The sequence below is a fragment of the Odocoileus virginianus genome, chromosome 24, assembly GCF_023699985.2.
Source record: "Odocoileus virginianus isolate 20LAN1187 ecotype Illinois chromosome 24, Ovbor_1.2, whole genome shotgun sequence".
NCBI lineage: Eukaryota > Metazoa > Chordata > Mammalia > Artiodactyla > Cervidae > Odocoileus > Odocoileus virginianus.
Genome location: NC_069697.1, coordinates 44,060,152 through 44,085,072, shown reverse-complemented (window position 1 = coordinate 44,085,072; position 24,921 = coordinate 44,060,152). Strand labels below are relative to the sequence as shown.

At 39.8% G+C, this 24,921-nt stretch overlaps 1 long non-coding RNA gene across 1 annotated transcript in view; it reads right to left on the bottom strand.

Annotated features, from left to right (window-relative positions):
- LOC110132210 (uncharacterized) overlaps window positions 1–24,921 on the bottom strand; it is a 244,192-nt gene that overhangs the window by 213,525 nt on the left and 5,746 nt on the right. The gene's annotated exons all lie outside the window — the stretch shown is intronic.

The following is a 24,921-nucleotide window of genomic DNA, read 5'->3' as shown; positions in this document are numbered from 1 at the left end:
TAATTACATGACTGAATCACTTTGCTGTGAACACTAGAACACTGTAAATCAACTATTTGCTCAGTTGCTTACTTGTATCTGACTCTTTGTGATCCCATGGACTATAGCCCACCAGGCTATGGAATTTTCCAGGCTAGAATACTGGAATGGGTTGCCATTTCCTACTCCAAGGGATTTTCCCAACCCACGGATGGAATCCACGTCTCTTGCATCTCTTGCAGCAGAAGGAGGATTCTTTACCACTGTGCTACCTGGTAAGCCTGTGAGATGTCAGGCAAGTTATAATACACGTGATTTTATCATCTGCAAAGTGGGGAAAATAGCAGCGCCGCTCCTACAGAATTATGGTGAGAGTTATATTTGTTAATATACAGAGCAAATGAATTAATAAACATCAAGCACTTAGAACAGTCCTTGCACAAGTCACGTGTCTGTAAGTTTTGACTCTTACTGTTCGTATTAGTATGATTATTGAGGAATAAGGAAAAATGGCATAATAGTGTAGTCAATGGAAGAATCAAATACTTCAATTAAAAAAATAAACTGGGAGACTGGGATTGGCACAGACACACTACTATATATATATACATATATTTTATATATGGTAGAAATAAGAACATTACTGTGTAGCCCAGAATGACGCTAGTAATAAATAGCAATGAGGGACTTCCCTGTTTGTCCAGTGGCTAAGACTTCAAGTTCCCAATGCAGGGGGCCTGAGTTCAATCCCTCATCAGGGAACTAGATCCTACATGCCTCAACTAAAAGGAAAACAAACAAACAAACAAAAAAAAACTCCATATGGCACAGCTAAAACCTGGCACAGCCAAATAAATAAATATTTTTAAAAAACAGATAGCAGTGAGTTAAGCACTGTGTTAGGCCATTTACATATATCATGTCTTTATCCTCAGTACAGTCCTAGGAAATGAGAGATATTTCTAGTTCTGTTTTACAGGAAAAAATAGGCTCAGAGAAGTAGACTGCATCACAGCTTATAGTTAAAAATAGGTTTATCTTGACATCAAAATCGCAAATAACTATAGGAACTATTATTTTAACTTTGTTACGATAATTTTCATCCCTTAAATTTAAAAAGACTCTGTTTATCGGATATCTTTTAATTCAATTGTTACCTATAATCACAGACTCCAATATAAAGACAGAAGGTGCAGTTGGCATTAAAGATTGTATCTGCTTTCCTGTTATATACCCTTAAGCATGTCAGGTATATCAGTTCTACAATCAACTGTGATAACTAGAGAAACAACAAATGTCCCAGAGGGAGCATTTTCTAGTGATTATATCATAGATACATAATAATATCTTTATAAGCTAAGCAGGAAAACATTCTCAGAAGCATATTGTTCAGGTCAGTGATTTTAAAAGAATTCCATAGGATGAATAGCCCCTCTGTCAGAATAAAAGTTGTGGAGAAAATTCCATTATAATTCTCTTTTCTCACTCACTTGGAACTTTCTCAAAAAGTTTCTTTCCAAGTGAAACTGTCCCTGGTGGCTGCCTCCCAAATGTGATTTTTTTTTTTTTAAGTTAAAGGAAAATTTGTTTCTCCATCCAAGAAGGAAATAGTTATTCAACCACTTTTTTCAAAGGGCTTTAAGTATAAATACCTCAAAACTCAAACTTTTAAATACTTAAGATTTTCTGTAAAATTAGGTAGCACTCAATTATTCTTTTTGGTATTAATATAACACATGAAAAATTAGGGACAAGATTCATTGAGAATTTTATAAAGCTTGATAAGTTATTTGCTATATCAAATCTAGAGTAAAAGCAGGACTGGTTTTAAAGAGCTACAGTTGGATTGAAGTTGACTAAACATTTGACTGAAATTTCATTCACAGTGTTTTATCTATATAACAAGTCATGGAGCCCAGATAACGCATCACAGCCTGTGTGTGTGTGTTAGTTGCTAAGTCATGTCTGACTCTTTGCGACCCCATGGACTGTAGCCTGCCAGGCTTCTCTGTCCATGGAGTTCTCCAGTGTCCATGGGATTGTCCAGGCAAGAACACTGGAATGGGTTGCCATTCCCTTCTCTAGATCTTCCCGACCCAGGGATCAAACCCTGGTCTCCTGCGTCGCAGGCAGATTCTTCACCGTTTGAGCTGCAGGGAAGTCCCGTTCAAATACCATTAAGGCCTGTGACAAAGTTGGCAAAGTTTTTTCCTGTAACATTTCCCTCTGCCTTTGGTGATTTGCCTCGATTGAGTGAGAGAAATTTTTTAAAGATGAGCTCAGCAGCTGTCTAGGAACTCACATGTCAAGGTCTCCTTTGGGTCTTCTGCTTCACCAGTGAAACATCTCCAACCCACCTACCTAACCAGGGAGTGCAGGACACTAGGTCTCTACATGTGAATGAATTCCCAAATAGCGTTTCAGAAAACTTTGTAAGATAAGCGCACACATGCAATTATTTCAAAAAGCATGTCACCTGCAAATTCTGTTGAACTGGACACTGTCAGCTATTATTCAGAACAAGGTTTAAAAAAACCAAATAACTCGCTTCGTAATATGTAAAATATGAGGTGTTAATCAGCCAGCAAATTGGCAAATAATCAGAACTCAGCAGTGCCCTGATCACCTGAGATGGTTGTTGGTGCCTGCTATCAGAACTCTAAAACTCAGCTGAGCTGCCATCGTTGTGGCATTTTATAAGCAGTAAATATCAAATGGGACTGTGAATGGCATGCTGTTTTAGATAAACTGGTTTAGCAGCAAGTTACCCTCCAAACAGGAAAAGGAGTACGTCAAGGCTGTATATTGTCACCCTGCTTATTTAACTTATATGCAGACTACATCATGAGAAACGCTGGGCTGGAAGAAGCACAAGCTGGAATCAAGACTGCCAGGAGAAATATCAATAACTCAGATATGCAGATGACACCACACTTATGGCAGAAAGTGAAGAAGAACTAAAGAGCCTCTTGATGAAAGTGAAAGAGGAGAGTGAAAAAGTTGGCTTAAAGCTCAACATTCAGAAAACGAAGATCATGGCATCTGAATCCCATCACTTCACGGGAAATAGATGGGGAAACAGTGGAAACAGTGGCTGACTTTATTTTTCTGGGTTCCAAAATCACTGCAGATGGTGATTGCAGCCCTGAAATTAAAAGACACTTACTCCTTGGAAGGAAAGTTATGACCAACCTAGACAGCATATTAAAAAGCAGAGACACTACTTTGTCAACAAGGGTCCGTCTAATCAAGGCTATGGTTTTTCCAGTAGTCATGTATGGATGTGAGAGTTGGACTATAAAAAAAGCTGAGTGCTGAAGAATTGATGCTTTTGAACTGTGGTGTTGGAGAAGACTCTTGAGAGTCCCTTGGACTGCAAGGAGATCCAACCAGTTCATCCTAAAGGAGATCAGTCCTGGGTGTTCTTTGGAAGGACTGATGTCGAAGCTGAAACTCCAATACTTTGGCTACCTGATGCGAAGAGCTGACTCATTTGAAAAGACCCTGATGCTGGGAAAGATTGAGGGCAGGAGCAGAAGGGGACGAGAGGATGAGATGGTTGGATGGCATCACTGATTCGATGGACATGAGTTTGGGTAAACTCCAGGAGCTGGTGATGGACAGGGAGGCCTGACATGCTGCGGTTCATGGGGTCGCAAAGAGCCAGACACAACTGAGCGACTGAACTGAACTGAACTGAACTGAACCCTCCAAAAGTGGATTAAACAAGCTAGAAATATTTCTCTGTGGTTAAAAAGTTTCAAGACAACTGATCTTGGTTGGAATGGCATTCCCCAGTGACAGGGACAACCTCCTTCCAGGTGGTTGCCTGGTTATGTGAAGCTTCCATTCCAAGATCAGTTCATGTTCAAGGATGGTGGCTGAAGCTTCAGATACCGTATCTCCATTTCAGTCTATGGAAAAAGAATGAGGAAGGTGCATGCACTGTCTCCTTTCTCCCACTTAAAACACTCAGGCTAGAATCCACATAGTCTCACCTGATTGCAAGGGAATCTTGCTACACTTCTTAGTGTAGCTCTTATTCTAGAAAGATACATGTCCAGCTAAGACTCAGGACTTCTCTTTCTGAGAAGAAGGGAAGCCTGCGCATTTGAAGTAAAACTGTGATTAGTTGATAAAATAAAATAGTAAGTTACTTTGCTGTTGCCCAGTCACTAAGCTGTGCCTGACTCTTGGCGATCCCATGGACTGCAGCATGCCAGGCTTCCCTGTCCTCCACTCTCCCAGAATTTGCTCAAATTTATGTCCACTGAGTTATAGCGATTACAAAAAATGAGAAGGAGTGGTAGACTGAGATATTCAAATTGCATTAAGTCAGAACACACAAAAAAAATCTATGATTGCGGGCTATTTCCTTTTATCTTTACTTTCTCAAGGTCTTAGAGGTCGAATTATCTTTAAAGTTAAGATCTGACTTAAAGATCTGCACGTTCCAAAGCAAAGTGGATATTTGTCAATTAATGAGAAATTCAGATTGCGTAGTTTGCAATCTCAAGGTTTGGAAAATTCCATATTAAATCAAGAATTGTCCTGGTTGCCACTCTATGGTATGTTTATGCTTAAATATTTATGATCTCTCAGAAAGATCTTTTTGCTAAGAAAGTATGTCATGTCATCCTTGCTATTTAGTACCTGGCTTCAGTGTACATTGTTCAGATATTTTAAGAAATTAATATTCTCACTTTCCATTCAAACTGGAGAGAAAGTCATTTTGTTCAATGAAATATAAAAAATAGAGTACATATTATTTAAGAATGCAAGTGATTTCCTTAGGAAATACATAGTGAATAACTTGAATCATCTTTAGATGGCTATGAATAAGATTGCAGATTCTTCCACTTACTAAAGATGTGATGTTGGGTAATCTAACTTCTTGGAGTCTCAGGCTTGTTTGTTTGAAATCTAGAAGATAACTATTTCAAAGGATTTTAATGAGGATTAATGAGCTTATGTATGTATACTTGGCATACACCAAGAAGTCAATAAAATTTAAGGATACATTACAGACTAGTGTTGTCTGCTTCAATCCAGCTACTTACAATTTTATGCTCAGGCTCCATTTTTCCTTCCAAAAATTTCCAAGAAGTTGATTTATTAAGAGTTTCCCAACTAGGCTTATCTTTTAAAATTTGTTTAATATTTATGAAATATTACATAGATAATTATATATAAAAGCATATATTCACATACTCTAGTGTCAAAGTAAACAGGTAGAGGTTAGAGATATGTGATTATGTGAAGTGAGCTCTATCATTCCCAGAATCATTAAAACACAAAAAGTCAAAATCAATATTCCTTTTTCTTCTAACAGTCATTGAACTTTTTAGAATTACATTGCTTTTTAAAATTTATTTGTAATTTTCTCTTTGCTGAGAAGGAAGTTCTCTTCAAAGATATTTTAGTAGTTAGGGCACTGAAATTCACATCCACATATTTTAAAGGTTTTTGTCACTTGTATGGAAATTATGTCTTTTAATAACTTATCAGTTGTCCAAGACCTACCAAAAGACCCTTGTTCAAGATATAATAAACACATGTACCAAAATTGCTTTAGCTTCCAGTTCCTAAGCCCAAGCTGTACCATATTTGCTATAATGGAGCAATATATTATCTTGAAATGAACTGTGGAAGCACTTTTTTTTTTTGTTGTACTAACATAAAATTTTAGAGAATAAATATATCATAGTGAAAAACTGGAAAATGTGAAACATTGCATCATTTGTTTGCATTTTATATAAACATCAATATTGCTTTTTCCAAAGAAAATATGGAAGAATATTAATTCTGATAAAAAATAAGTATTGCTAATGAGCCAAGCACATGAGATATTTGTCTTACAGTTTTATTAAATAAAAACCTCTACTAATAGAAGAATATCGTGTTACCTTTGGTTCCTATCCTGCAGATTTTTACGTAGGCAAAACCTCCTCTGCTTTCCTGGGAACATGTTTCAATTAAGCACGATGAGCATATTTCAATTAAGGTTTATATTTCATACATATTTTTACAGGTGTTAATGCCTACCACCATAAATATACTCAAGAATCACACAACTGTAAAAGAGGGTCCCATTCTTTGTTTCTGATGGTGCGTATATGTAACCCCAAATGTCTACATAGCCAGTAGTTACAATGGACAATATTTCTTGCTGAAGTCATGTCAGGATAATGCCAAACTACTATATGTTCTTGTCAAACTGCTGCCAAGTTCTCCAGTCCAAAAATGTAATAATCTGCCTCAACTTAAAAGTCACCTTTACATAAGAATTGACATTAAAAATCCCATTCCTGGGCATATATCCAGAGAAGACTATAATCTGGAAAGATACATGCACCCCAATATTCACAGCAGCACCATTTACAGTAGCCAAGACACGGAAACAATCAAAACGTCCCTCAACAGAGGAATGGATACAGGAGGTGTGGTAAGTACATACAATGCAAGCTGCTCACGTGTAAAAAGAATGAAATATTGCCACTTGCAACAACACAGATGGACCAAGAGATGGTCGCACTAAGGGAACCAAATCCGAAAGACAAATATATGATGTCACTTGCATGTGGAGTCTCAAATGTGATACAAGTGAACTTGCTTACAAAACAGAAACAGACTTACAGATTAGAAAGCAAACATGGTCACCTAAGGGAAAGTGGAGGAGGAATAAACAAGGACCTACAGTAAAGCACAAGGAATGATATTCAGGAACTTGCAACAGCCTATAACGGAAAAGAGTATGAAGAAAGAGTTCATATGTGTGTGTCTCTGTGTGTGCTCGGTCGCTTAGTCGTGTCTGACTCTGCATCCCATGGACTGTAACCTGCAAGCCTCCTCTATCCATGGGATTGTCCAGGCAAGAATACTGGAATGGTTTGCCCTTTCCTTCTACAGGGGGTCTTCCTGACCCAGGGATCAAACCCGGGTCTGCTGCATTGCAGGCAGATATTTACCATCTGAGCTGCCATGGAAGCCCCATATATATGTGTATACACACACACACACACACACACACACACACACGTACATGTAATGTATATATGTACATATGCACACACATGTATATACATAAATATATGTACATATATGTATATGTGTATATACATATGTATATGTAATGTGTATGTGCACACATGTACATATATGTATGTATATGTGTGTACATATATGTATATGTATAATGTATACACACACACACATATAACTGGATCACTTTGCTGTATACCAGAAATTAATGTAACATTATAAAGCAAATGCATGACAATTTAAAAAAGAACTAACATTACAGCATCGATTTAACCATTTTCTGGCTAATAACTGCAGGTAGAAATGCCCCTAGAACTAAATGCAGAGAGAGGTAAAATCAGCTCTTAATGACCCACTTTGTGGGAGGGACACAGAGGCATGGGCTGTCCCAAATGACAGAGAGTCGGAAAACCACTTCCCCAGTAGCAAGCATTATTGTTGTCACAGTTGAATATGGACTCTAAGAATTAAATTCCAAGTGAAGGTTCTAGTAATACTACTTGTCCCAGGAACTTGAGTTAGTTGCCCGAAGTCCCCAAGTTTCAGGCTGAGGCGTTCACTCAATCAAATTCCTTAAGTATTTGCTTTTCAAAGGTCTTCTTTGCATGCAAAGTCAATAGTTGAGATGTCAACTAAAATACTGGGAAGTAGGCGTGAGTTTTCACTTGAAAGCAGCACATGTGTGTCCCTGGGTGAGTGAATAGAAATGTCAACACAATAGAGAAGGATGCAAAGACAGAGTTATCCACAGTCAGAAGAGGGTGCTGGCTGGTCTGTCCACAGAAATGTTTAATCTATTAGCGCTACTGGGTTTTTTTTTTCCCTACTCTAAGGCAGGGGGACTGCATGATCATAATATTAGAAGCATGAAAAACTTATGGTCTAGCAAAGGATTGAATAAAACCTACCATGTGAATTTATTTTAGGATTAAAACAACAAAGTTGACAGGGTTTTTTTTTTTTTTTTTTCTTTTTTTTCCAAACTGACCATCTGACTTTTGTGTATTGAAACAGCTAAACTGATTTAGTCAGTAATATTCTTGACTTTTCTCTGAATGGTGTCTCCTGAGAGATGAAGCCTCAGCTAAGAGAACACAGTTCTTAACCCCAAGATGATCTTTAGAGAAACCACCCACGTGGTTTCTCTCCTTGCCGTCATTTTTAATTTTATTTTTTTAGTAAAACTTTTGGAAGCGACACAGCAACCTTGTTTTCTTTTATTTGGTTTCTGAAATGATTATAAACTTGACATGAGTGTTTAGGGAGAACACCCTTTACAAAACTCAGTGGAAATCTTCCTAGACAAAAAAATTTCTCTTTTGTTCAGTAACAAGTCTCAGATTAATCCTGAAGCTCAAAGATCCTTTTTCTACTGCCATAAATGTTGATTTGGTTTGTGGTGGCTTTATAGATTTTAATCTTTGATATTTTTGTTTTAAGGTACCAGTGTGTTCTTAAAGAGATGGGACTACCAGACCACCTGACCTGCCTCCTGAGAAATCTGTATGCAGGTCAGGAAGCAACAGTTAGAACTGGACATGGAACAGCGGACTGATTCCAAATCAGGAAAGGAGTACATCAAGGCTGTATATTGTCACCCTGCTTATTTAACTTATAGGCAGAGTACATCATGAGAAATGCTGGGCTGCATGAAGCACAAGATTGCCGGAAGAAATATCAATAACCTCAGATATGCAGATGACACCACCCTTATGGCAGAAAGCAAAGAAGAACTAAAGAAACTCTTGATGAAAGTAAAAGAACAGAGTGAAAAAGTTGTCTTAAAACTCAACATTCAGAAAACTAACATCATGGCATCTGGTTCCATCACTTCATGGCAAATAAATGGGGAAGCAATGGAAACAGTGACAGACTTTATTTTGGGGGGCTCCAAAATCACTGCACAGTGATGAAATGCAGTGACATGGTGATGAAATGCATGGCTGCAGATGGTGACTGCAGCCATGAAATTAAAAGACGCCTGCTCCTTGGAAGAAAAGTTATGACCAACCTAGACAGCATATTAAAAAGCAGAGACATTACTTTGCCAACAAAGGTCCATCTAGTTATGGCTATGGTTTTTCCAGTAGTCACATATGGATGTGAGAGTTGGACTATAAAGAAAGCTGAGTGCAGAAGAATTGATGGTTTTGAACTGTGGTGTTGGAGAAAACTCTCGAGAGTCCCTTGGACAGCAAAGAGATACAACCAGTCCATCCTAAAGGAAATCCGTCTTTTATGATTTCCTTGATTTCCATTTGAATGAATAGTCATTCATTCGACTATTCAAGTTTACCAGTTTAACTAGTCAAGTTTACTTACTAGTACTTACTAGTCAAGTTTACAATCATTTCAAACTATTCATTTGAATGACACTGAAACCCAAACTCTAACACTTTGGCCACCTGATGCGAAGAACTGACTCATTGGAAAAGACCCTGATGCTGGGAAAGATTGAAGGCGGGAGAAGGGGACGACAGAGGATGAGATGGTTGGATGGCATCACCGACTCAATGGAGAAGAGTTTGAGTAAACTCCGGGAGTTGGTGACGGACAGGGAGGCCTGGCGTGCTGCAGTCCATGTGATCGCAAAGAGTCGGACACGACTGAGCGACTGAACTGAACTGAACTGAACCAGTGTGTAGCTGGGGCTTCCACAGTGGCTCCGTGGTAAAGAATCCGCCTGTAATGCAGGAGGTGCAGGAGACACTGGTTCAATCCCTGGGTTGAGAAGATACCCTGGAGAAAGGCATGGCATCCCACTCCAGTATTCTTGCCTGAAGAATCCCTTGGACAGAGGAGTTTGGTGGGCTACAGTCACAGGGTCGCACAGAGCCAGACGACTGGAGCAACCTAGCACACACACACCAGTGTGTAGCGGGTTGAATGTTCCCAAAAAGATATGCTCCAGGGACTTCCCTGGCAGTAGAATGGTTAAGAATCCACCTTCCAATGCAGGGGACATGAGTTTGATTCCGGTTGGTGAATTGAGATCCCACGTGCAACAGAGCAACTAAGCCTGCAAGCGGCAACTACTGAAGACTGTGTGCCTTGATCTGTGCTCAGTCCACGACAAGAGAAGCCACGGCAGTGAGAAGCCCATGTAACGAAATGAAAGGTAACCTCCACTCATGGCAACTAGAGAAAAGCCTGGGTGCAGATACGAAGACCCAGGGCAAACAAAAAAAAATTTTTTTTTTTTTTAAATCACATTGCTCTGAATATGTTGTTAAACCAAACCTCTGCTGTCTTCTTGGTTGACTGCAGAATGAATTGGCACAGTTGGCCAACGCAAGATACAAAAGCCCCTAAGACAGCATTGGCAAGGGAGGCCGGCAGCCCAGCCTCAAAAGCAGCAGCAAGTCATCTCAGGCTTTAACTCAGACTCAGTCCTGGGTAGCAAGGCAGGTGGGCCCCTTCCATCAGCACATTAGGCTGAGATTTAGTGCCATCACAAAGTGCTTCAATGTGCTGCTGAAATTCACGCAGTCTATATTTCTCATTGTATAGAAGTGAACTAGTGCCAGAGACTACACTGAAAGCTTCTGGCTAATCTGAAATTGTCTTTGTAGTGGTATTTACACTAACATATTTTTCTTTTATTTTTGGATGAGGTCTTTAGTAAAACAGAACTTCCTCTGCCTTTTTCCTCCTTTCCCTCCAGGCCACCCCCTTCCCTCTTAATCTCATGAGTGGGGGAGGGGAAACCACAGGACAGTCTATCTGGCTTTATGCCACTGTGTCCTGCAATTGAACAGTCAGCCGATGAGTCCAGTGGTGGTATTTAAGAACAAACAAAAGGAAAATATAAATCCTTTAGGCAGCAGATATGTGTAATTTACTCTAGTTTTCTGTTTCAACTTTTTAAAGAATGCAAGATCTTAGACAATAGTGAGTCAGAAATAGGCCAGTTACAGCACTAAATCTCCCTCAATTAGGGTCATAACAAAAACACTATTTATAAACATATGGTGCAACTTGATAGGATTAAAAGAATGGTGGATCCAATTTGTCATCTCCATCCACAATGTCCCAGGAGCGGTAAAAACCCTGTTCCTTGTAGAGCAAGCCATCCGAAGCATTTTCAGAAAAATGTTTAGAATCCCTGGTTCCACAGAGGGTCTAAATTTGTGGCTATTAACTTGGGCTTCAGGCTCCCTCTCCTCATTATCTGTCAGCCCCAATATTTATGTAAGCAAAAATGTCAGGTAGCGGCGCACCAACATTGGTGATAACAGTAGGTTAGCTAAGGAAAAGGAAATATCTGACACAGCATCATCAAATCACAGTGCCTCTGATTTGTAAGCACTTGTGTTCCATTCTGAACAGATCGGCAAGATGAAAACCCCCCCCCCCAAATTAAAACCCCTCCAAGACTGGATCCTTCGAGTCTCTGTACATAACCTTAGGCTTCTGTCAACCACTAAATGCTTAGGTGTGGCCCATCTAGGTCTCTGCCCTCACCTGGCACCGCTCCTTTTCATAGAGCCTTCTAGATGAATGATGCAGATCAAACACAGGCACCATGCTTCCCTACGTTCCTCTTTGATGAGCCATTCCTTATTTGGCCTGTGCATCTTCTCTCTCCCTGCCCATGTTTTGTCTCTTTCTATTATTTTTTAGAGTTATTTGTACGTTGGATCTGCTCCTAATCAACTGTAAGCCCTTGAGTGGAGGGGACTTACTCACTTAGTTCCCTTCTCGCCCCTGATCAGCCCCTAGCACACTGCTTTGCACATAGCAGACACGCCACAGTTAATTTTTTGACTGCATAGACGAGCAGATAAATGATGAGGAGATTAAAAATCAGAAGCCAAACATTAAATAATTGAAATGATGATCTGGAAAAACAAACAGGGAAAAATAAATTTGAATCATAAGTAGTTAGTTCTTCATGAGAAAAATACTTGTCCTGTGAATCATTCTATATCTTTATCCTGCATTAAAATTTAAACTGGAATGTTCCCACTTAAAATGTCTGTGTACATTACATGTTCCAAGAGAAGTCAAATTCATAATCATGACTGTACTGTATTCATAAAAGGATGTTTTGCCATATCAGTATTAATGTCATTTTTTTGGTCTTTCTTGGAGAAATGTACATTTTAAGGCTAAGACTTCACCACAAAAGAAATTCTATCCTAAACTTCTGATGCCAAGCCACTAAAAATTCAGTTGTCTATACTGTGAAGCCATCCAAACACCTCAATGAATTTTTTTTCTCTTGTACTACATGGCTGCTCATCTGAACAAAAAGGAAGACTTACACATTATAAACACTTGATGGGAAGATTGATCTGAAAAGGAAAATATGGAATAAAGTGTAAAATAGTGTAAAATAGAGTCCTTGATAAATGACTGGATTAAGAGAACGAGTGAACAGGACTTCCCTGGCGGTCCAGTGGTTATGACTCTGGGCTTTCACTGCAGGGGGTGTGGGTTTGGTCCCTGGCCGAGGAACTAAGATCCCACATGCCATGCAGCACGGCCAAAAAGTGAAATAATAATAATTCAAGTTAAAAAAAATTTTTTTTTAACAAAAGGAAAAGTGATCTGCCTTTATACTAGATGTCTTTTCAGGGAGTATGGGAGACTTTGCATGCTTTCCCAGATAGTGTGGTAAAACATGAAGTTAACTTTTGATGCTTCTTTATTAAAAACAAAGGCTTTGGAGTATCACAACTCTAGGTACCAAGAGGGAAGAGAGATAAATTAACTTGAGTATAAGACAAAGAGATCCAGCTTAAACAAGCACAGAAAGCATTCTCATCACCTTCCAGAGTTTCTCTCTCTGATTCTAAACTCTGCATCCCCAAACCACTTCATGTTTTGGGAAGAGAGAGATGAGAAAGACAAAATGATGAGGGGGAGGACAGGAAAATGGGAAGAAAGTGGAGGTGAGGAAGTAGTGGGACTACTAAAGAGCATTTAGAGTCACACAGAAATGGGGAATGGAATAAAAGCTGCAGTGAGCAGCAGAGACAAACAAGATAAACTGAAGATTTCTGAATCATGCACGATGGACTATGCCTAATAATTCTGCAACCATAATCTAGTGGGTGCCATGTACAGGCATGATACTAAGCATTTTACCTATACTAAATCAGGGGTCCCCAGCCCGCAGGCCATGGGCCAGCACTGGTCTGTGGCCTGTTAGGAATCAGGCTGCACAGCCGGAGGTGAGTGGTGGGCGAGTGAGCAAAGTTTCACCTGTATTTACAGCCACTCCCCATCACTTGCATTATTGCCTGAGATCTGCCTCCTGTCAGATCTGCGGTGGCATAATAAATACTACGCCCTTGAGTCATCCTGAAACCATCCCCACCCCACATCTTGTCTGTGGAAAAACTGTCTTCCATGAAATCAGTCCCTGGTGGCAAAAATGTTAGTGACCACTGTATTAAATCATTTAAGCTCATGACAGACCTACAGGGTGAAAAGCACAGAAAGCCTGACCTAAACCATCGCAAACAAAATAGGAAGTATATTGGGTTGTACAAATGAACAGTCATTCAGGCAAAGCATTATCCAAGGCTCAAAAAATGTGTTCCTCTACTCCATTTCTTTGCTCTGTTGCCATTATATTGAGACCTCAGGTCCTAGCAGGCTGCCCCTTTCTAATCCTCAAAAAGCTGCCTATAGCTGTGAGTTGAGGTACTTATTTCTTGCTCAATTCAGGGTGGGGGAAATACAGTTGGAACAAAAGTCCCAGACAAAAGTTCCAGAATTTGTTGTCCTGATTTGCCAGGTTTTGTCTTGTGATTATCCCATGAACCAAACTCAGTTCTGAGGAATTTGCTGACTGTTTTAAGCCAAGTATAGATTAACCCTGAAACTTTGGGGGGGGGGGGGGTTGCAATTCCACCCAAACTAGATTGATGAAAAATTCAAGGAACCATTAGAAAAGGGGCAAGAATGAAATCTTTATAAAGGAAGACTGCAGAGATGGTAAAAATGGACATAGAAATAAATAAGTAGCTATTACAAAAAGCAAAGACTCAGAACGCAAAATATTTTTATGATTCAATTTTTGTTAAAACTTCCCTGGTGGTTCAGAGGGTAAAGAATCTGCCTGCAATGCAGGAGACCCAGGGTTCAATCCCTGGGTTGGGAAGATCCCCTGGAGAAGGGCATGGCGACCCACTCCAGTATTCTTGCCTGGAGAATCCCATGGACAGAGGAGCCTGGTGGGCTACAGTACACTCAGCTAGTCACTGAGTGACTAACACTTTACATGTATTTTAACATATGTATATATGCATGTGCCTGTATCTATCTATACTGAATTGCAGCAGGAGAAGCCATCCCAGGCTGACTTAGGCAGAAAGGAAAAAAATTTTTAAAAGGTTTTGACTGGTTCGGAATCTTTAAGAAGTTGGCCATCTTCTGTCAGGCTGCTAAAAAGAGGACCCTGAAAGATTTGTACACTAGTGACTTATTAAATGATGCCGGGAGATGCCTGTTAGGCAGTGGGGGAAGCAGGACAGGGAAGAGGAGAAAGCCCAGCAAAGGTGCAGTCTCCAGTGATGGTCCCCAGGGTATCGACAGCCTGATCTCACAGAGAAACACTGAGGCAGAAGGTACGCCTCAGTATGGCCCCAACCCAAGGTCTAGGGGCTGGCCTTCCCAACCCTGCACCTCCAAGTCACTGGCTAAGGGCTGTTACCCAGGAGGGCAACTTCGGAGGACTTTTAGCTTTCTGTGCCTTCTGGCAAAAGCTAATCCAGGAGTCGCGGGGGATGTAGGTGTTGCTTTCAGAATGAAAGCACCTTAAGACGCTGGGAAAACGAAGCACAGGAAACAGTCAAAGGGGATCCGGTGAGATCTGGGCGAGGCACAAACACGATGCACTCGTGTGGCAGAACCAGCTTTGAACTACGGGGCCCAGTTAAACACAGTGATCACACTGGGCAGCTGCCCTGGGAAATCCTGGGTGGGGCTGGTGTCCTGCCATGAACCCAGTGCTGCTTCCCACTGCTGACTGCGGCCACCACCACTGTCCTCATCAGCGGGGATTCCTTGCGGTTCTTGTTCTTTGAGTCCCTAATTTCTAAAGTCTAGAAACTGGGCTTTCCTGGTGACTCAGACGGCAAAGAATCCCCCTGCAATGCGGGAGACCTGGGTTTGCTCCCTGGGTTGGGAAGATCCCCTGGAATCCACGGACAGAGAAGCCTGGCAGGGTACAGTCCAGGGGTTCAAGGACACGACTCAGCGATTAAGTTCAGCACAGCCCACAGGGGGCTAGGCGATGGAGGTTAGAGTGTGTTTATATCTCTGCTGTAAGAGATGCCAGGAAAAAAGGATATCTGGCATTTTTAGCTTCTATATTGAGAGGCAAGCTGTGTGTCATTAAGTATTAAGTGGGAATTCCCAAAGCACTGGGAGAGGATGCTCACCTTGTGTGGCCAAGAAGGGCGAGAGGTGTTCTCAACACATACTCACAAATACACAAAACGTTTAAGAATTATCCAGACACTATTGACAGACATTAACTCTGGAGAGTGGAATTTTATATCTGTCTGTAGTATTTAAGAATTTTATAAGGGTTTTTTGTTTTTAATGTTAAAGAACTGGTTTACTTCTTAAAAGATCTGTGCCTTTATTAAAAACAGCTTTGAGGAGGTCAGAATGTCTTAGTTACATTATGTACTTTCTCCTTTCAGATTTGGTGATGATCAAGCATTTTTTTCATTGAATCTTGTGCAAGGGCCACACAATGCAAAAAGACACAGCCTCCACTCTCAACGAGGTTGTGACAAGGATTGGGAATAAGACGCTTTTGAATTTTGTGGATTTTATTTTATTTTGCTTTCTCAAATACCGGCAAGACTTTAGCTTCAGGGAGTAAGTGCCCCAACTAGGCAGCTTTAACTAGCTCTCCTTTTCTTTCCCATAAAATGGAATTGAAGACTGTAAGTTGTAGATCTTCCTGATGATTTCCAAGCTAAATGATGCTGGTGTATTTGGAAGGAAGTTGCTATGAAAGTATTGTATGCTCTTGAATTTCATTTTTTAAAGATTTCATTAGAATTAGGTAACATCACCTCGTGTTTTGTGTCGGACTGCAAAAGACTTATTGCTATCCAGATGTATTCCTTTAGCTGATGGTAATATAAGCATTCTCAAAGCTCATATTTCTAAGCCTGGGATTTAACACAAAACCATAGGTAATAAAGATGTATAAAATCTAGCGTCTCGATCATCCCATCTTCCTGACATCTCATTTTGATTTATGAAACATTTAATGATATGGTCAAGCCAAATGGTAGCCTGAAGGTAGTTACTTTATTCTACCACTCACCCGCAACTCCCCAAAGGTCCATCTAGTCAAAGCTATGGTTTTTCTAGTAGGCATGTATGGACGTGGGAGTTGGACCATAAAGAAGACTGTACTCTGAAGAATTGATGCTTTTGAACTTCGGTGTTGGAGATGACTCTTGAGAGTCCACTGGACTTCAAGGAGATCAAACCAGTCAATCCTAAGGGAAATCAATCGTGAATATTCATTAGAAGGACTGATATTGAAGCTGAAGCTCCAATATTTTGGCCACCTGATGCAAAGAGCAGACTCATTAGAAAAGACCCTGATGCTGGGACAGATAGAAGGCAGGAAAAGAAGGGGACCACAGAGGATGGGATAGTTGGGTGGCATCAACTCACTCAACGGACATGGGTTTGAGCAAGCTCTGGGAGACAGTGAAGGACAGGGGAGCCTGGTGTGCTGCCGTCCAAGGGGTCGCAGAGTTGGACACGACTGAGTGACTGAACAACACCCTCAGCTCCCCAAAGCCACCTTAGGGAAGCAGCCTGCAATGTGAATTCAGCAGCAGGAGCCAGCCACTTTCACCAACCAGCATATCTCCCCCAAATCTCTCCTCTCTAGAAACTCTGAAACTTCACTGCTTTTAAAAGTCATCCTGGTTGACAATGGTCCAGTTGATTAACATAAAATCATACACTACTCTTATAGGTAGCTAACAATCTTTTCATTTGGAATTAACTTGTTATAAAAAGAATCACATTTGAAATCCACCGTTACATTCTGAAATATTATATGTCAACTCAGTTGACCAAAGTAACGGTTTCCAATCTGTTGTCTGTGGAACCCTAGGGTTCCATGAAGGTGCCTTGGGGCAGAGAAAGAGAGTGAGGCTGAGGGGTGAAAGCTTCAGAGAGCTGCTTTCCTGCCCAAGATCAACCCATTCTTTCTCCTAACTTTCTACATATTGGGCTTCCATGTAAAGGCTTATTTGGAAAAAAAAAGTTTCTGTTAATTTTTTTCAAAGTGACTTGAAATTTAAAATGTGCATTCTTTTCAACTCAGAAATGTAACTTTAAAAGATTACACTGCAGAAAAAAAAATCAAACTCATGATCAAGATTTATAGATGAAGAACTCTGTTATCATTCCTTTGCAATAGCAGTACACTGGGAACAACCTAACACTTGCCAATAGGGGAACAGATAATCAAGCTATGGTATAGTCATGCTATAGAAAAATACTATACAGCTGATCAAAATGCATGGAAAGATCTTCAGGACACATTTAAGTTTTTTAAAAGAAAATTTCAGTAAAATGTGCGTGAAAGTGAAGTCAGTCGTGTCTGACTCTTTACGACCTCGTGGACTGTAGCCCACCAGGCTCCCCCGTCCGTGGGATTTTCCAGGCAAGAGTACTGGAGTGGGTTGCCATTTCCTTCTCCAGGAGATCTTCCCAACCCAGGGATCGAACCCAGGTCTCCCGCATTGTAGGCGGATGCTTTATTGTGTTCTTAGTACGGTCCAATTTATGCAAAAATAAGGCTATATACTTGCCTACTGTTGTTTGTGTTTAATCGTTAAATCAAGTCTGACTCTTTGTGACCCCATGGACTGTAGCCCACCAGGCTGCTCTGTCCATGGGATTATCCAGGCAAGAACACTGGAATGGCCTGCCATTTCCTTTTCCAGGGGATCTTCCAACCCAGGGATCAAACCTGTGTCTCCTGAATTGGCAGGCAGATTTGTTACCACTGAGTAACTAGGGAAGCACATAGTTACCTATATATTTAATAAATGCTTAGACCAAGGGACTAGAAAGTTATAGTATATCAATTGTTTCTAGGGATTACCTCTAGGAGGAGAATATGTAAGGTTGGTAGGCCGATAAAGAAGGACTGTCACACTTTCACATTTTCTTCCAAATCTTCCTGAGCTGTTTGAATGTTCTACATTCAGATTTTATCCAGTTATAGCTTATGCACATTAATATAGGAAATATTTTTTACAGAGCTTGAAACCAACTGGGTGAGATCATCATGGTGCTAATGAAACCATGAATATCTGCCTTTTGCCTACATTAGCAAGTTAGTGCCACAGACGGAGTATCTCTGTCTATCTGGCAAAGATTGAAGCTACTAATCCCAGACCAGCCTTCTCAACCACAGATACCACTGTTACAGTCAGATCAGGTGAGAGAGGGTCACTGGTTTGTGGCTTTCAGCTCAGCACGTGTCTTATTGGTAGGTTTGTGGCTCTGCTCTTGTTCTTTGTTTTAAACCATATCATATAATTCATCCATTAACAGTACCCAATTCACTGCTATTTAGTACCTTCACAGAGTTGCGAAACCATCACCACAATTGATTTAAGTATTTTTATCATTCCCAAAAGACAGCCCTTACCCATTAGCAGTCATTCCTCATGCTCCTCCCCTTCCTCTACAATCCACAGATCTATTTTCTGTCTCAATAGATTTACCTTTTCTGGAAGTTTAATATAAATGAACTTATACAACACGTGACCTTTTGGCTCTAGCTTTTTTCAGTGAACATACTTTTTCAAGGACACCATTGCATGTGTCAGGATGTCATTCATTTTTATTGCTAAGTAATATTCCTTTAGATGGATATACCACATTTTATTTATCCATTCATCAGCTGATGGACATTTGTGCTATTTCTGCTTTTTGGTTTGTGAATAATGTCGCTCTCCACATTTGCACATAAGTTTTTGTATGTACCTACGTTTTCATTTCTCTTGGTAATATATCTAGGAGTGGAATTACTAGGTCATATGATAATTCTACTTTTTAACATTTTGAGGAATTGCCAGACTTTTCCAACGAGGTTCTACCTATTTATATCCCCACCAGCAATGTATTAGTGCCTATATCCTTGCCAAAACATATTTTGTCTGTTTTGATCCTGGTCTTAGGAAAGAAGCAGCAGTTCCCATTATGTTCTTGTGTATTTGAGAATGACTACATGTATTAAATAGGCTTCTACTACAACAGCATCACATAATAAAAACAACCTCAAATTTCCGTGGCTTTAACTACAAGCATATATTTCTCCCTTTAACGTGTGTGGGTTGACTGTGGCTCTGTTGGGCTTGGCTGGGCATTGGTTCTGCTCCATTTCATGAGTCCTTATTCTAGGACCAGGGAGTTCTCTTCTCATAAGGGAGCTCAGAATCTCAAGCAGCAAACAGAAATACCCTGTGACCTAAAATACCACAAGTCACTTCTCTCAAACCATTATCAAAAAAATTCATATCTCCAAACCCAACTTTAGTGGAGCTGGTGAGTAAACTTGGCTTGCAATGGCAAAGGGTACAAGTGTATAAGTTTACTAAGTACAGAAGTAAAAAGCTGGGAACAACAACCCAGTCTACCCTACCACTCAATTCTCTATCTCCAGTTCTACCCTCTTTCTTGTTTTCTAACATGGCTTAGCTATTATGTGTAACATGTTGCTGTCATTAAATTTTACTATGTCTCAAATCACAGAAACCCTTTTTGTTAACCAAATAACTCCTCCTCCCAACCTCTCCATCTAGACACCACCACCCAAATAGGAATTACCAGAAGCTCAAGTAATTCCGAATTAGAGCGCCCATCTCCCATCATGCTTTCTTCTCTTTTGTATCAAATGCTGCTAGCTTCCACCCAATATTTCTTCTTAGAAAAAGAAACAACAAACTGATTTGATCCAGAGTAGCAATGTGTTTTTTCCCCAGCCCCTCTCATTTTGTGACTGAGGTTCACCCTGGGATAAAAGTCTACTGTGAATTTCTGGAAAACTTTGGTTTCTTTGTCCTTTTCCTTCTCATTACTGTTACCTAGGTCGTGGATGTCAGACTAGATCTGAAACGGCTATATTTTAACCCTGAGATGACCGTCGATGAAAGCTACTTGCTCAGACTCGGGACAGAATGGAAGGAGGAACATGGAACACAGATACATCATCACGATGTTCAGCCCCACGGGCCTGCCCGCTTCTGGAATATTATGTCGCCCTCTGATAATCAGGCATCAGTGTCCTCACACGGACTACCAAATAATTTAGAAATTTTCTAATGTGGTAATTGAAAGTGAAGTCTCTCAGTCGTGTCCGACTCTTTGTGACCCCATGGACTGCAGCCCACCAGGCTCCTCTGTCCACGGGACTTTCCAGGCAAGAATACTGGAGTGGGTTGCCATTTTCTTCTCCAGGGGGATCTTCCCAACCCAGGGATCGAACCTGGGTCTCCCGCATTGTAGGCAGATGCTTTTACCGTCTGAGCCAATGTGGTAAAATTAAGATTTCCTAAATGCTCTATAAACTTCTAATCTTTCATCTCACAGTTATTCTTTGCTCTCTCAACCACCTACTCCCCCAGTGTCCATTCTTGGTCCTTCTCAGCCCTGTTTGTGTCCCACCTACCTGGAGGCTGATGTCAGTGGATCCAGGGTCACTTGCTTGTTGACGTTTTGTTGAGTTTGGCCACGGAGGCATTGGCATAAGCAGAGCAGAAGGAAAAAGAAGTCAGGGTGCTTCTTCCCGCCCTCTCTGCTTTGCTGCCTCTTCTCTGACAGTGGTCACAAGCCTCCCAACCCCAGCTCCCATGGGACAGCCCTCTCCCAGGGCTCCAGCTCTCCGCAGGGTCCTCAACGCCACTTCCTCGGGTGATAACGGCTCCCGAACATTGCTGGTGTCTCGAGGCCTCAATGTTGCCTTGTTTGCTTCTATAACTCTGCCCAGTCTCTATATGTGGCCCCTGCAGTCCAGTGTCTTCAAAAAAAAACCATCTGCAATGAATTGTTTCCAGCTGGTCCCTGACGAAGGCAGTAAAACCTCTCCTGGCATACATGCTTCAGGTCTGCATTTCAGTTACATTTCTCGTAATCTTCCCTTTGCTTGAAATTCCTTTCCTCCCACTTCTGTGTCTAGCTGTCCTTTCAGGCCCTCTCAAACAACACTGCTTCTAAGTAGCCTCCCTTAATTCCCACACCATGGAAATCTCTTCTTCCCTGCAACTCACTCAGCACATACTTGAGAGTTATTATCTTTATTCTGCTTTAAATTATAGTGACTTACGTACATATAACTCTGGCCAGTTTGTAAATTCTTTGCAGTCTGAATGTACACCTACGTCTGATTTGTTTTTGTTTTTCTCTCTCTCCTTAATATTCCTCCTTGAACTCTATCTCCCTCTCCAAAGCACCTGAAGCAAAGCTTGGTGCCAAATGGGTGTTCTATCACTCATTTTTGTTACCATTTATTACTACTGATTACTATTATAACAGACATCAGTTACTAATTTATTATAATGGTACACTTTATAAAACTTTATGAAGGTGATGGCATAGACTAAAACTTCCCTTTGGTGATAACACAGTTGTTACATTTAAAATATGCAAATTCATCTATGATAATATACATCTATGATAAATGCATATGACAATATGCAATTCATCTACGATACATATATAATAGGGGACTTCGTTTTTATTTAAAAGTTTTCTGATGGTTAGTCTTGTTTTCTCCCAATACTCTTTCTTGGGTATCAAAGACACAAATCCTGCATGGGCAAATAGTCATTTGTAACAGGTTTTTTAACATTATGAGCTGGAATAGAAGTGACAGTTATCCTCTAAGCCAGTATTTTAAAGCTGTGTCCTGGGGAGTGCTATCCAGTCTTGCCAGGAATAGGGATATACTGAAAAACCCTCAGTAGGCTTTCTCTTGAAGAAGGGTTCTGATTTTCAGAAGGCGTGAAAACAATTTCTCTAATCTCACCTCCTACTCCAAACACCCTTACAGTGTCTCTGCTTAGTTGCTAAGTCTCTTGCCTAAATAGCTCCATATCTGGAAATTCACTGACTATGCAATAAGATTATACAATGTGTTTTCAAGCAACTCCTAAGTTCAGAAAGTTCTATATTATATTTGGCTGAAATCTGATGACCCATCTTTCTTCCACTTGAAGCAGTAAGGAATATATCTAAAGTTACTTCCTCAAAATGACAGTACTTTATGATGGTGATCATATGGCCACAAGTCTTTCTTTACGTTAAAAACCTCATTTCCTTCAAATGGTCTTTGTATGACTTATTTGGAAAACCCGGTCGCAAGTTATCTGTCAAAATCTCGCTTAAAACACAATGCCTAGAGCTAAATACAATTTTCCTGACGTATACTGACAAGGGCAAAACATAGTGATATTATTACTTTCTCTATTCTGAGTATTTAAAAGCAAGTTTTAGGAATTACCAATTTCTGATCTGGTATGTAAGGAGCTTATAAGTTACTATTCCATTCTAACCAGTAAAAAGCTGAACAAACTAAAGAAAAAAATTCTTAGATGCATAAGATCACATGGCAAATCACCACCTCAAAAATTGGAGAGATGGGTGAATATAGAAAATAATAACTTCCCAGAGCAGAAACTTCTGGAGAACTAGTACTGGGGTAAGAAAACCTAAAATGTAGTTGATGGATTGCTAAAGCAATAAAACAACAACAAAAAAATAAATTAAAAGCATACAGATTAGGAAGGAAAAAAATCGCTTTTTTTCCACAGATGATGTGATTATAAAGAAAATCCAAAACAATCAACAAAAAAAATTCCAGGAACTAGTAAGTGACTATAGCAAGGTGGTAGAAACAAGGTTGTTATACAAAAGTCAATCTCTTTCTTACATACCAGCAGTGAACAAGAGGAATTTGAAATGAAAGCCATTTTACCATTTATATTAGCAAGCCTCCCGCAAAATGAAATATTTTTGTATAAATCTAACAAAATATGTATAAGATCTACATGAAAAAAGTTACAAAACTCTTACAAAAGATATGAAAGAACTAAATAAATGAAACATTCCGTGTTCATGAATAGGAAGATCCAATACAGTCAAGATGTTAGGTTTTTAACTTGATCTATGGATTCAACACAATCCCTATCAAAATCTCAGCAAGTCATTTTGTGGATTTCAACAAGTTGATTCTGAAGTTTCTATGGACAGTGAAAGGATGTAGCAGAGCCAGCTTAGGATTGACCAAGGAGTCAAAGAGTGCTGATGCTATTCCACTTCAAGATACACTATGAAGTTACAGTAATCAAGACAGTGTGGTATTCACAAAAGAACAGACAAATAGATCAGTGGAACCAGAGAGCACAGAAATAGATCCACACAAATACAGTCAACTGATCTTTGACAGAAGAGCAAAGAAAATACTATGGATCCAAAAAAACAAAACAAAAAACAGGTTTATAGACAGAGAGAACAAACAGGTGGTTGCCAGAAGAGAGGAGGTGGCGGATACAAAATTGCTGAAGAGGATTAATAAGTACAAACCCTCACTTATAAAAAAAAGCACCATGGGGATGTAACATGTGGCATAAGGAATATGGTCAGTAATATTATAGTAACTTTGTGTGGGGACAGATGGTTACTAAAATTATTAGTGATCATTTCATAATGTATGCAAGTGTCAAATTATTGTGCAGAATACCTGAAACTAATATAATATCATACATCAAATATATTTCAATTAAAAAAATAAGTACAATGGATAAAGACAGTCATTTTCAATAAATGAAGTTGGAACAACTGGATATCCAAATGGAGAAACTTCTCATTTGAGTCAGTCCCCTTTAAAGAGCTTTCCCAGAAGCATTTCCAAAGATTTCTGCCTATAGTTAATTGAGCTCCTCAATCTAGAAGGGAGCCTGGGAAATGTAGTTTCATGGTTGGGCATATTGCCATATTCAACACTGTTGGTGTTCTTTTACAAATTAGAAGGGCAGAATGAATATTAGGTGGGAAACCAGCAAAATCTCTTTCTTAGTTTAATACGTAATCCAAGGAACTGTACTTTAAATCACTTTTTCTACCCTATACAGGTATGGTTGATTTTTTCCTCATTTTGAAATTAATTCCCCCATATGAATACTTCATATTCATTGTCTTAAATCATAGTATGGCTTGTTGCATTGTTTTTCGATCTTAATTGGGGCATTAACAGGATTAACTATTCCTTCTACCTTTAACATATCTGAAAATGTGTGTATTATGCCAGAATGCTCCTAGAAGAGACCACCTTTGAAGCTGATGTCAGCACAGAAAAATGCACAACATCCAAGCCACGTTTCTCCATCTTTTCACAATGATGTCATAAAAATTTTTATCAAACACTCGCTTAATTCCAAGTGTTCTAATTCCACTGTATTTCCATGGTATACTATAGTATATATACTGTTGTTCTACAAGACCATGTAGGACATCCTATTGACATGAAAAAAATATTCATGATATATTATTTACATAAAAATAGGTTATGAAACAATGTGCAGCATGAACCTATAGTAGATCATTTAAGGTCTAGAAGGCTTCAAACGTTACAGGGTTATCTGTGAGCGATGGGACAACTGGTAAATTTTTTTCTTTGCTTTTCTGTCACAGGCATTTTCTACAATGCATTTTCTAGTGTCATAAATATAACTATCCAAAAAAGGGACAAATTCTTCTAGAAGCATTGTAGAGAAAGGATTTTCAAAATGGAAGGTAGAACTGGACAGACTTGGTGATCACTTGATGTGGGAAGGGGAGGGTTTAGACTGATTCCCAGCTAAAGAGTGATTTCTAGCTAAGAAAATCACT